Raw genomic sequence first — 10,534 nt, forward strand, 5'->3', positions numbered from 1 at the left:
AAGGATCATTTCCTTAAGGCACAGCCACCCTTCCTGGGCTCCCATCTCTTCAAAACTCCTACTCTGCAGTGCGTCCTTGACTAATCGCCTGAGTTCATTGAAATCAGCTTTCCTAAAGCCTAGTACTTTCACCCTAGTAGTTACCTTACCCACTCGACGCCTTATGGTGAATTCTATTATTAGGTGATAACTTTCCCCCAGATGGCTACCGATCTGTAAGTCCCCAACCATGTCATCCCCTGTTGCCAGTACCAGGTCCAGTAAGGCATTACCCCTAGTGGGGCCGTGTACCTGCTGTGTCAGGTGGAGGTCCTGTACACAGGTTAGAAACCTGCGTGAGTGGTGGGACTTTGCTGTCTGTGTTTCCCAGCAGATGTCCGGGTATTTTAGGTCTCCCATGACTACCGCCTCTTTAGCTTTTATTGTCTCCGAGAGTTGCTTCAGGAGCCCCGAATCCCTTTCTTCCCCTTGATGTGGGGGTCTGTAACAGACCCCTACCACCAAATCCCTTTCTCCTTGCCCCCCATGTTGGATTCTGTCTTGATGAGGGTTGACGTATATTGCTCATTGACATAGAGCGCAACCCCTTCCCCTTTTTTCCCCACCCTGTCCTTTCTGTACAATCTATAACCCTCAATATGTACCGCCCAGTCGTGGGACGAATCCCACCAGGTTTCTGTTAGCCCTACTAACGGAATGGAGATCACAGGCTCTGGTTCATAGTAACAAATGCTCAGCCAGGTTTATGGTCTGCAAAGAAGCCTGGGCACTAACAATCATGACCAAATGATACACAGCTAGCTTAGAGGCATATGTGATATTAATGTGAAACAAAGCCCCTAGCTCAGTACTAAGTATTTGGGTCTCCAAGGCTCCTTTTTCCCCCCTGATGACCACAACCCCATGTTACAGCATACACGTCTTCTCACTAGTTACAAAAACATCTTTAGGTGCCATCATTCGCATCCAGTTCTCACCAGGTAATGTGACCTTCAAACCATAGAGGGAACCTGTTTACCAGGTCACTCGGATCCTTTCTTGGTGCCCTGTACCAGTCTGATCCACTGTTTTCCATCTCTTGGCCTTTGGAAACATCTATGAACCTCCATTTCCACTTATACCATGAATGATATCCTTAGTTTTGGACAGCAAGACCTATTGCTCCTGCTGTTACTAAGACCTCTGTGTGATTTGTAAATGCATTTATCAGTCATGGTAATTCATACTCCGGGAAGGCCTACACCTGCAGTTAGCTGTTCTTTTTCACACAGACCTGGTGGATATGAGGTACCTATTCCTTAGCTGCAGAGTTCATTGATTTTGTGGGTAATGATGGGTGAAAGTAGGGGTAAACACATAGTTCAAGAACAAAGGGTTTTGCCTAACTGAGGAGTGTTTGTGGTTGTTTTATGTGAATTCTGTTAGTGTCAATGAGGAGGACCAGTAATCAAGTTGGAAATTCAGGTAGTAGCAGAGGTACTGCTCCAAGGTCTGGTTTATACCTTCAGCTTAGCTATTTCTCTGGGGATAGAAGGGAGCTGAGAGGCGGGTGCAGACTCGCCATAACCATAAGGCTTTGCAATACCACTGGGAGACAGATCATGATCCTTGGTCAGATGAAATACAAGCTGGGCATCTGTGGAGCTGTACCACATGGTCTAACCATAGGCTGTGGTTTTTTTGTTGTGAAAGGAAGGCTAGTGCATGGGAAGTAGTGAGTTATCTTGTTAAATTGATTTGTCATAGTCAGGATCTTACAGACATAAAAGGGAGAGTTAAAGTAGCTAGAAACCTCTTTGACACCCTCAACATTGCACCTGGCTAGAGAGAAAGCAATGCACTTTCCTGACTGTTGTTCAACCTGGTGTTGGAACAAATTGTCAGATCAGTAACTGAAATTAAAGAAGGGGTCCTACTTGGGGGATGCACGTAATCTAGACACTGTATGCAACAAGACCGAAGGACTTGTTACTATGTATACAGACTATGTATAAGGACTATGTATACTACAGACCACCAAACCAGGGGGAGGAGCTTGATCTGGACTTCTCTTGAGAACTGGCAGAAGCCATGTACGCATGGGACATGGTAGTCTTGGGAGACTTCAATTACCTAGACATCTCTTGGGAGGAGCACTCAGCCAAGCTGGACCGGTTGCGTTGCTTCCAGACCTGTATCAAAGAGCTCTACCTGACTCAGGAAGTGCACGGGCCAACCAGAGATAATGCTCACCTAGACTTAGTCTTGGCCAAAGGAGACGATCTGGTGAGTGACTTGAATATAGAGGGTAGCCTGGGTGACAGCAAACATGAAAACATCATGTTCACTGTCCATCACAAAGCAGGCAAATCAGCTACCAGGGCTGAAATTTTGGACTTCAAAAAAGTATATATCAGAGCAATAGTAGGGGAAGCACTGTGGGACCAGGGACTGAAGAAGAAAGGAGTACATGATGAGTGGTCACTCCTCAAGCACACAGTCCTCAAAGCATAAAAAAGGTCCATTCCCATGCAGAGGAAAGGTAGCAGAAGGACTGGTAAGCCCTCTTGGCTTGATAGGGATATCATGGTGCTCTTGCAAAAAGAAGAAAGAGGCATACACACAGTGGAAGCTTGGGACAGCCCCCAAGGAGGACTATACAACAACAGGCCAAAACTTGTAGGGAGTAGATTAGAAAGGCTAAGGTGGTGACGGAATTTAAACTAGCTACAGAAATCAAGGGCAATAAGAAGTCCTTCTTTAGGTTTGTAGGGAACAGGAGGAAAACAGATGGAAGCATGGGGCCATTAATTAAGAACTCAGGAGAGCTTCTTACCAACACTCAGGAGAAAACCGAACTCCTAAATGACTACTTTGCTTCAGTATATCACTGGACTAAGAGGAAAATCATACTAGATAAGGTTCAGAATGGGCATGGTGGAATTGCTATTGTTGGCGTTGAGCTGGTGCATGATCAGTTAGAAAAGTTAGACATTTATAGGTAAGCAGGACTGGATGAACTTTATCCAAGAGTGCTGAAGGAGTTGGCCAAAGTCATCATGGGACCTCTGGTAAAACTCTTCCAAAACATGTGGTGCTCAGCGGAGGTCCCAGAAAACTGGAAAAAGGGCCAAAGTTGTCCTCATCTTCAAGAAGGGGAGGAGAGAGGACCTGGGCAACTATAGGCCAATTAGCCTAACCTCCATCCCAGGGAAAATCCTGGAAAAATTTATCAAGGAGTCTATGTGTGATACACTTGCAGAATGCAGGATTCTGAATGATAGCCAGCATGATTTTTGTCATGGGCAGGCCTTGTCTTACCAATTTCAGCCCCTTCTATGACCAGGTAACTCACCACTGGATAAGATAGAGTAGGCCAACACTGTATACCTAAACTTCCAAAAGGCGTTTGATCTGGTATCCCATGATGTTTTCGCATGAAAATTGGAGGACTGTGCATTTAACTACTCACTAGTCAGGTGGGTAGGGAACTGGCTGCAGGGTAGGACCCAGAGAGTCTTAATGAACAGATCTGTGTCATCCTGGTGAGAAGTGGTGTCCCTCAAGGGTCCATGATTGGTCTAGTGCTTCTCAACATCTTTATCAATGATTTGGATGTGGGGGTGAAGAGCTCACTCGCCAAGTTCATGGACAACACCAAGTTATAAAGATAGGCTGCAGATACAGGTGGACTTAGACAGGCTGGCTAGTTGGGCAGATTGGAGCCAGATGAAGTTCAACATTGAGAAACGTAAAGTGCTCCATCTGGGGCGAACAATCACCAACATACTTACAGGATCAATGGTGCCAAACTGACCAGCACCATGACTGAAAAGGACCTGGGGTTAATAACAGACCACAGTATGAACATGAGCCATCAGTGCGATGCTGTAGCCAGCAAGGCAAATAATACTCTGGCATGCATCAACCGATGCATCTCAAGCAAAACCAAGGAAGTGATTTATTTACTCTACTCAGCACTGGTGAGACCACAGCTGAAGTACAGCAGCCAGTTCTGGGCATCGCACTTCAACAAGGACATGGAAAAACTTGAGAGAGTCCAGAGAAGAGCCACTCCTATGATTAGAGACTTGCACAGCAAGCCATATGAGGAAACGCTGAGGGACCTGGGCCTCTTCAGCCTAAAATAAGAAGGCTAAGAAGGGACTTGGTAGCAGCTTACCGCTACATTAGGGGAATAGAATATATCAAGGGCTCAGGGAACAACTGTTCACCATGGCACCCTTGGGGAAAACCAGGAGCAACAGCCACAAACTCCTGGATGACCATTTCACTCTTAACACTAGGAAAAAAAAATATTCACATTCAGAGTCTCCAGACTGTGGAATAAACTCCCTCCAGAAGTGGTGCAATCATCCACCCTGGAAACCTTCCACAGGAGACTGGACGGTCACCACTCTGGGGTCTCCTGACCCCAGTTGTCTTTCCTGCCTAGTGAAGGGGGGGCTGGATCCCATGATCTTGTGAAGTCCCTTCCAGCCCCTTACAGTCTATGAATCTATTAATCTATGACTCTAGCCTGGATGTCATATACAACAAGATTAAAGGACCCTGTAGAATGCATAAAATTTTAGAAAGTACAGCCAAGAGAATAAGGCTTCTAGTAAGCAGTAAGAAAACCAACTCTGTGGAGGTCATTAGCAGAAATAGAACTGAAAGAGTAAAACAAGACCTTTGTAGGGGAAACAAGAGTTTCCAGAGATTCCAACAATTTAAATATCTTAGATCATTTTTGACTGACCACCAAGATGAGCAGGGGAATTATTGCAAGGATCCAGAATGGGAATAAAACAGCCATTGTCCTTAACAGGTTTCTCAGGTCCAAGATACTGTCCAGAAGAATGAGAGTGCATCTAGACAACACTATTATTAGACTTATCGTGATGTGTGTGAGTGAGGCTTGGTGCATGATGGTGAAAGACCAAGAAACTGATTGGTTTTGAAAATAATAGTCTCAGGAAGATAGCTTGACCAATGAAAGGCCGGTGGAAAATGAAGGCAAAGTAGCACTGAACTATGAAATACCATGGAACAGCCCCTCATTATAAGTGTGTACATGCACTGTGATTAGTGTGGATTGGCCATGTGGTGAGAATGGGGGAATCAAGAAACAGAAAAATGATCTATTATTATCAACTTATAAGACTATGACCTCAAGGTTGGCCTCACCAACAGTTGATGGACAACATCAGAAGAGACTGGAAGGTACTTAAGGTAGGACAGGACTGGGTAGAGATAGCTCATGATAGGTGGGAAAAAGTAAATAAGTAAGGATCCTTACTTACTTACTTCAGCCACAGGAAGTAAATAAGGATCATAGAAAGAGCAAAAGAAGATAAATGTAAGAACATAAGTGATGCCATAGATTGGATCAGACCTTAGGTCCCTCTTGCACAGTCTTCTGTGTCATACAGCAGCAGGACAGAAGGTCTGAATGGGAGAGTGACTTGGGGGTGGCCAGGTACCCAGGTTGTAGCCTTATTGGTCGAGGCACAAAAAGAATCAAAACTTGTGGAAGAGGTGATATCTTATATTAGACCAACTAGATATTTCCAAACAAATTATTTTATTTATTTGCAAGCTTTCAGGCACACTCACAGATTCACAGAACATAAGTCTGGAATGGACCTTGTGAAATCATCAAGTCCAGCCCCGCCCCACCCCGCTCTGGGAAGGAAGGACTGCAGGGGTCAAATAACCCACTAATGTGTGCATCCAGTCTCCTTTTGAAGATCTCCAGAGTAGGTGCCTTCACCACCCGCACTGGGAGTCTATTCCAGAGTCTGGCCATATAAACCATGAAGAAGTTTTTCCTTATATCCAGTGTGAAACCTTCTACTAGAAGTTTATGACCATTGCTCCTGGTTTTCCCCTGAAGTGATTTGGTGAATAGTTGTTTACCTAGCCCCTGATGCTTTTTCCGGATATATTTGTAAGATGCCACCAAATCCCCCCAAAGTCTTCTCTTTTCTAGGCTGAACAGCCCCATATCTGTCAGTCTTTCCTTGTATGACTTACTCTTCAGGCCTCTAATCATATGAGTGGCTCTTCTCTGGACCCTCTCAAGCTTCTCCATATCGTTCTTGAAGTGCAGCGCCCAGAATTGGATGCACCTCTCATCTTTCATCAGGTATAGGAGAAAGCAGAGCTTGTAAAAGTTCTCCTAGGTAGAAATGAAAAATTGTGTTTTACAGGAAATCTGAAGGTGTGGTAAAATCTCCTGTTTGTAATAGTTCGTTTTGTCCAGGTTAGGCACAGGTAAAGGTTGAAAAAGCCTTTTCTCTGATGGCAAGCAGGATGTAGTAGAAGTAGTACATTGCAAAACCCCTCTCTCCCCTTCCCCCACCCCTGGGCTTAGTTGGCTAACATTGTATTTCCTGTAACCTAGTTGCATTTCCCTACTCACCCCCTTCCCTCTACTGTTGGTCCCTCGCTCGGGCGATCTGTATTTCCCTACCGGCTTTGTCATCTTTTTTTTTGGATTCACAATCCTAAACATCTACTAATGAAAGTCAATATTTCCTTCAGGTTATGATGTTTTGGGGGTGGGCAGGGTTTTTTCCACTGTGCCTCTTCCACTTGCAGCCTCCATCATTGAAGGCTTAGGAAGTTCTGATTCAGAAGCTGTGCCCCTTGAATGTGTCCAGTCCCTTTGCGAATCTGGCTAAACTGTTGGCTTTCACAAGATTTGAGATGGGCAGCTCCACATGAAATCTAGGGAAATAGCACACTGATGTAGATGACAAGGCATTATGAGAGGTTGGAGCTTCTGTTGAGTTGTTTTTAGTGTGGGCATGCATATTACAGGAGCCCATATGCTGTCCTATACAACTGTAGCCGTCAGAAGTAGCAGGAGTTGAGTTTATATGTTTGGGGGTTTGTTTTTCCATTCCAGGGTGCCCTGCCAACAGTGCCATGGCTTAAACACAGGAGAGACATCCTAGCTGGGCCAGAGGGCATGTAGATCCTTGCCCTAGTAAAATAAGGCCATTTTTGATGTGATGATGCTTCTTTTCAGAGAGAAATTGCTCCACTGGGGGTATTTCTTCCCTGGCGGCTGTGCAGAGCAAGGAGAGCAGATCTGATGAAGTTGGGGGGCTTTAGGATAGGGCTAGATTCTGATGAGTCCATGTCAAACTTGGCCTTTTAGGAAAGCACACCTGCCCTCTCATTTTTGGGCCTGGGCTGCTTTGCAATCTGGAAGTCAAACTGTGAAGAAAAAAGGACCTTCCAGACCTGTCTCTACTTGTTAGACATTGCCTTTCCAAAATATTCTAGTTTTTTGTGGTCAGTTAAGACCTGATTCATGTGGATATGCATGTAAAGAAGATCTCATGAGTTTTCCAACAGACCCAGGGGTCATGTTGGTTAAATCAGGGTAACCCCAGGATCATGGGGTAGTGTAGGCATAAGATTGCCCCCAAATGAAGTTCATTGTGGTGCACCTGATGGAAGGTGGCACGATGCCACTCCAGGAAACCAGATGGAAGAAGTGAGCTGTCTATGGTCCTGATTGAGTCTGGCCTGCACCATCATGGTAAGGCCATTTGTAAGGCTCAACAATGGTTTCTTGAATGAAGATGTCAGCTGTCCATGTGCAACTGTAGGGTCAGTGGGGTCTGAGACATGTAAGCACAGGGTCCAGAACACAGCCCTTGGGTGCAAAGGAATGAAGGCCCAAAACTGCTAATATAGTCTGGGCCCCAGGAGCCCAGAAGCCCTTCTCTTCATCAGGGCTGAGCCCTGGGCCAGGGCTTCTCCATGGGAAGTCATGGACTGACAGCACCCACAGACCAAAGCCAGGCTGCTGTCCCCAGGGGTCCCAAACATGGCTGCTCCCCCCACACCTATAAGCAGAACCTGTAGCCTAAATAACTGAGGCAGCTCCTTTCCCCAGGCATGAGGAAGCTGGGCAGATTTAGGCACCCTCCATTCAACTTTAGGAAGAGTTCATCCCAAGAAGCCTTTTGGGCAGGGAAGGCTGGGAGGTTAGCAGGACCTTGCAGTGGATGCGCAGGGCTGGTCCTCACGAATGCTTGGGTCAGATCATGTCTCTAGGGCAGGTCACATCCTAAGAACATAGAAGGATGAAAAGTGCCACCTTGGGTCAGAGAGGGAAAGGAAATGTCTCCACTAGTTCTGTTCAACAGCTGTGAATAGATGTATCGTCAATGAATCTGTCTAGTCCCTTTTTTAACCTGACTCTGCTATCTGCCTCCACCACCTCCTGGGGCAATGAACCCCAGAAGTCAACCACATGTTGCACAAACAAACACTTTCTCCTGTTAGTTTTAAGCCTGCCTCTTCCTAATGTCAGTGATGCCTCCTCATTCCAGTGTTCTGGGTGAACAACAGGGCCATGGTCACTTGGTCCACACCCTGCATGATTTTATAGACCTTTATCACATCCCCCCTCGACCTTCTCCTTTCCACATGAAGAGTCCCAGCTTTTTAGTTTCTCCTCGTATGGCAACTGTCCCAGACGTTGATCATTTTCATTGCCTTTCTTTGTATTTTCCCCCAATTCTACTACATTTTTGTTGAGATTTGGAGACCAAAACTGCTCACAGTATTCAAGATCTGAGTATACCATAAACTCCTACAGCAGCATGACAATGTTCTCCATTTTGGTCTCAATGCCCTTGATGAAGCTCAACATTTTATTGGCTTTTTTTGAGATGGTATTTTTAAAGAACTATCTTCACATTGAGATGGTTCTTTTAGAGAACTATCTACAAGGACTCCAAGGTCTCTTCCCTGAGTTGTAACAGCTAGTTCAGTGCCCATCATTTGTCTGGTCTGGATCCTACAACATGCAGGCAGAACTCTAAAGATTGCTAGTGTATGCCTGGGACCTGTCTCCTATATCCAACAATAAACAGGTGACAAAATGACCCTGCCTTTGCATGTCTTGCCTTCTGTGCAAAGCCTAAGATGCAGGATGACCCCCTCTGTGTCCATGTGAGTTATACTGCAAAGGGTAGTGACTCCTTTCTTTTGTTCAGACCTGGGTATGAAGAAGAAACACTGAGTAATGGGAGTCTTAGGGTGTGGGAAGTGTGCCTGGGTAAGTTCAGAAGAGCATGTTACCACTTGCTGGGGGTAAGAGCAGTTCTGAGAATAAGCGGGAGAGGACTAGGTCCCTTTACACCTGCATGTGTTCCAAATATGATGTCTCCTTTTTGTTTGACCAATGCCCAGGCTGCCTGAGCTAAGAAGGGGCCAAAACTAGTGCATAAAAGCCTCCAAGAGCTACTTGGGTGCAACTATGGGTTCCTTACGCAGCTGATGCTCCAAGCCTATCCCTACATTTAGTGCCATGATTCACTTCAGTGACCACGAGAAGGAGCTCATCACCAGCCTGTGGGGCCAGGCTGATGTGGAGAACATTTGTTCTGATTCCCTCATCAGGTAGGTCCAGACCCAGGGCACAAGCAGAGTTAGCGCCTCCTGGGGAAGCTACTGCCTCCCGCCACTCCCACCAGAGATGTTGCCTTCCTTAAGTGTATGTTTCTCTCTTGTTCTCTCTAGGCTGCTGATTGTCTACCCTTGGACCTGGATGTATTTCCATCACTTTGTTAACACCCATGATGCCCAGGCCATCATCCACAATCCACAAGTCAAGTCTCAGGGCAAGAAAGTGCTCCATGCATTTGGGGAAGCTGTGAAGCACCAGGACAACATCTAGGACTGCTTTGCCACCCTGAGCAAGCTGCACTGTGAGAAGCTGCACGTGGACCCCAACAGCTTCAAGATGAGGGATGCTTATGGCTTGCCTTCAGGATGCATGGATGGGAATTGGAAAGAGATGGCTCTAGGGAGCCGGTAAACCAGCTTAGGGTAGGTATCATGCACCTCCTCATAGCTCCTGAGACAGGGACCTCTGTTTGGGGTGGAAAGGTGAGTTCAAAATGAGTGGACAGGAGGTTTGGGATAGCTGAGCGTGAGGCAGAGGGCAGCTGGGGAAGGTGCATTCAGAGTAAGCAGAACATAGGGAGTGTGCATGGTGAATATCATGGGATGGAGCCTCTGAAGTGGGGGAAAAGGTGCAGGAGGAAAGACAACAAGGTAAGCAGAGGCTGAGAGAGGGGTGGAGGAGTCAGTGAGAAAGGGGAAGGCAGCAGAGAGGGTTAGCAAGCAGTTAAAACAGGTGCAGCAGGGACTTCTGTGAAAGCAAAGTGAAAGCAGTCTCTGGGCAGGAAACAGGAGAGGGGGTTAGTGAAGGAAGGGAGAAAGGGAAGGACTGGAGACGGGTGAGGAGATGGAGACACCAGGCCCTGTCATGTAGGGAACCGGCCTGATCTCTGAAGTTCAGGCATCCCTGGGGAGGGTCTGGCTGCTTAGGGTCCTGCTGGCCTGTGTCTAGCTCTGACAAAGCCACAGAGCAGCTGCTGGCTTCACCACTAGCTAGATAATCCCTGGAGTTAATGTACTCTACATCCACCTTGGGATTTCCTGGGGTCACCTTGGGAAACCACCATGTAAAACCCACCCTAAATCCCATTTCTGAGGTGAGGATTTCCAGGACTTGACC

The 10,534-nt window shown here is 46.5% G+C and overlaps 1 pseudogene; it reads left to right on the top strand.

Moving 5' to 3' along the window:
• The first annotated feature begins 9,319 nt into the window (after positions 1 to 9,319).
• LOC106723143 overlaps positions 9,320 to 10,534 on the top strand; it is an 8,553-nt pseudogene continuing 7,338 nt past the window's right edge.

Source organism: Alligator sinensis, unplaced genomic scaffold, assembly GCF_000455745.1.
Source record: "Alligator sinensis unplaced genomic scaffold, ASM45574v1 scaffold1333_1, whole genome shotgun sequence".
Lineage (NCBI taxonomy): Eukaryota > Metazoa > Chordata > Crocodylia > Alligatoridae > Alligator > Alligator sinensis.